Raw genomic sequence first — 3,686 nt, 5'->3', positions numbered from 1 at the left:
TAGGCAACTAACATAGATATTGCATCATAATCATGAATACTAGCTACTATTTTTGGATTTACCCTTCAGAAAGCTATTGAAAATTATTAGTAGTCATCTCTTCAACTAAAGAATATGCTTCATTGAATGGTTTTGACATTAATGACATTAATGATCCACCAGATGATCCACCAGCAGTAGCATCAATTATTGATCTAAGAGATCCAACCAATCAATTATAAAATGTTTGAATAATTAACCAATCTGACAATGCATTGTGGCATGGTGTAGACACTTTCTAAAGAGATCTTTCTTGCAAAGCTTCATAAATTGATTCTCATTCAAACTGATAAAAGATGTGATATCATTTTTAAGCTTAACCGTTTTTAAAGGTGGGAAATATTTAGATAAAATTTTTTGTGATATGTCTCCCCAAGTTCTGATAGATTGAGGTACTAACAAGTTTAATCATATCTTAGCTTTATCCCTTAATGAAAAAGGAAAAAGTCTAAGTCTGACGACATCATTCGACACTCCATCATATTTAAAAGTAGCACACAATTCTAAAAAACTAGCAAGGTGTAAGTTAGAAACTTCAGTTGGTGTTCCTCCAAGCTGATTGTTTTGTACCTTTTGGATAATAGCAAATTTAAGCTCAAATGAATTGGCCTCTACAGTAGGGTTTTGTATACTCAAATTAATTTAATCTGTTGTAAAATTAACATAATCTCTTAAAGGTCTCTGGTGATGTTCATTTTCATTTTCAACATTACTAAAATTGCAAGTCATTTTGCTAAAATGATCTATCTCTTTTTGTTGTTTTCTAATTTTTCTAAAAGTTCTTTCTAACTCAGAATTGTACGGTACTAAATCTTCATATCTTACTCTTCATATCTTACACTACGCTTACACTACGCATAAACAAACACAAGTAATTAAAATAAGCAAACACACTAAAATATGAAAATATTCAAACTAAACTACAAACACTTTTTTTTAAAAAAATAAAATAGTTTAAATTATAAAATAGCTTACTTATACTTTCCATTACTTCCCCGGCAATGGCGCCAAAAACTTGACGCGAGGTGGATTTAGTATGTTAATTTTGCAAATATTTTTCAATATTACAAAATACACACGACATATACAATAGTAAATATGTAAGTTAATCCCAATAAAAATAACTTTAGTAAAAATAGTTTTATCTTTTAAAAATCTTTAAACTGCCAAATCCCCTTAAAAATAACGCAAGTATATGTATCGCTCAAGTAATGAAAGACTCTAATGGAGTCCTAGATATCGATCCCACAGGGAATTTGAAAATGCTTATAAGTAAATTCTTAAGATTATAATGTAAACTACAAATTTAAACTACAAAAGTGAAGTACGAAATTCGAATATAAAGTAAATGAGTGAATGTTAAATAAAATGCAGTTACAAGACTAACTTAGTTAAACTAATTGCTAAACTTTCAAAAGTAAAATTTATGAAAACTAAATAAAGTTTTGGTAACGAAGAGTTCAAATTTTAAGAAAGCATCCTTCTCCTTTACAATGTAATTAAGGTTTAAGAAGATTAATTAGGTCTAAGAAGGATTAGAACTAATTAGGGTTGAATTTGTCTTAAACCTAATGTTATTAAGGTTTAAGAAGATTAATTAGGTCTAATAAGGATTAAACCTAATAAGGGTTTAATTTGTCTTAAACCTAATGTAATTAAGGTTTAAGAAGATTAATTAGGTCTAGTAGGGGTTAGACCTAATTAGGGTTTAATTGTCTTAAACCTAATGTAATTAAGGTTTAAGAAGATTAATTAGGTCTAATAGGGGTTAGACTTAATTAGAGTTTAATTTATCTTAAACCTAATGTAATTAAGGTTTAAGAATATTAATTAGGTCTCATAGGGATTATACCTAATTAGGATAAGGGTTGAATTTGGGTTTGGGTTCATATGAGTTGAACCCAGAGTTTCAAGATTTGACTTGAGCTCATGTGAGTAAAATTAAAACAATTTTAATTTTGGTTATGGGTTTATACAGATTAAACCCAGGTGTCTTAAATTTCATTTGGGTCCATTTGGGTTAGACCCAAGGGTTTAGAAGTGTGGCTAAACCTAATTTTAATTAAGGCTTAATTTTATCCTAGGTTTAATTGGGATTTAAACCTAAGAATTAGGATTGTGTCAATCCTAATGGTCATTTTATTGAGTTGCTTATTTCTTTTTTACTTTCTCCCTCACACAAACAATTTTTTTTTGGTTATTCTCTAGTACTCGAAAACTTGTACATTTTAATTCTTAACGAATTTGTGCATATAAGAAATAATAATATCAGTTGGCTTTGATTGTGAAGTTGTTTATGAACTTGCTGAGTGGAACCTCATACAATTTTATTGATTTGCTTAGCACTTGTTCACACAAATTGAAATTTTTTTTGTTACCCAAAACTTGTTGCACATATTATTTCCTAAAGAATTTGTGCATATATAAAATAATGAGATCAATCCACTTTGTGCTTGAACATTCATTATATGTAAAATGATGATGTGAATGAGTAATGGTGTTAGACTGTTATTTATTCATAGAGTTTTGTGGAATAAATGCATCATTTTAGTTTACTCTAATTTTTTTTATAAATATTCAATTTAGTATACTCAAAATTTTGTCTAATGAAGGCTTCAATTTAGTATACTCTCACGTATAAATTAGAGAGAATTATTTTTATTGTGCTTCAATTTCTTTATTTTAACTCATTCTGAAAACATTGGAACTATTGATGCTTGCTTGACAACAATACCAAAGTTCCTTTTTACGAAGTTATTGAATTATATACTTGCTTCTCAGATTTTATTCTTAAAAATTGGAATGAGAAATGTATCTCTCTGTTTGAGAATCCTTTAGAAAATTTGGCAAGAAAATTAAATGGACGTACCTATATATGTATCTGTGCATGTCCATGTAAAAAAATATGAAATGAGTTACTGTTCTTTCAGTTTGATATATATAGAGACCCCTTCTAGCCAGCCAATTGGAGGGTCTATTCCCTTCTCTGTGGATGTGGGAGAACTTGATAGAGTAATTCTTAAACAATTGATGAATTCCAGAAATCCAGCTGATTAAATTCCATGGGGTATCATAAGAACCATTGATAATGTTAATAAGCTTCAAGGAGTTAGATTCAACCCATAGCTGGTTGAAATGGCAAGATCTGGCTAAGTTGATGGCCCAAAAGACAGCTTGACATTCTGCTTCAAAGGAATCCAAAGCTTTAACAGGAGATTGAAAAAACAAGATGCACCTCCCCTCATGATTCCTGAAGACACCACCAATTCCAGCAGACTGAGATTTATAGCTACCATATGTGTTAACTTTTGTCCATCCAAGCTTTGGAAGAGTCCAGCAAATTTTCAAGACTTTGGTAATGGAAGGATTGAAAGATGGGCTCAGCTCCAACACATCTTCAAACTTTTTAAATTTAATCAATTTTTGTATAAAAGCAATACAATTTAGACCTACCTTCATAGATTCTAAATGGGAATTATCTTGCTTCAACTGGTTTCTAGCCATCCAAACAAACCAAGCCACAATGTTGGGGATGTCTTGAAGATTGATTCCCCTCCAATCAGACCAGCAATTATAAAATACCTCCCATGTTAGATTCATAGTTGGGACATTAAGCTTACCATTCACAATAGACCAAACATCCTGTA

This window comes from Phalaenopsis equestris, unplaced genomic scaffold (genome assembly GCF_001263595.1).
Source record: "Phalaenopsis equestris unplaced genomic scaffold, ASM126359v1 Scaffold202527, whole genome shotgun sequence".
Lineage (NCBI taxonomy): Eukaryota > Viridiplantae > Streptophyta > Magnoliopsida > Asparagales > Orchidaceae > Phalaenopsis > Phalaenopsis equestris.
The sequence above is the reverse complement of the archived record's forward strand: the minus strand, read 5'-3'. Positions refer to the sequence as shown.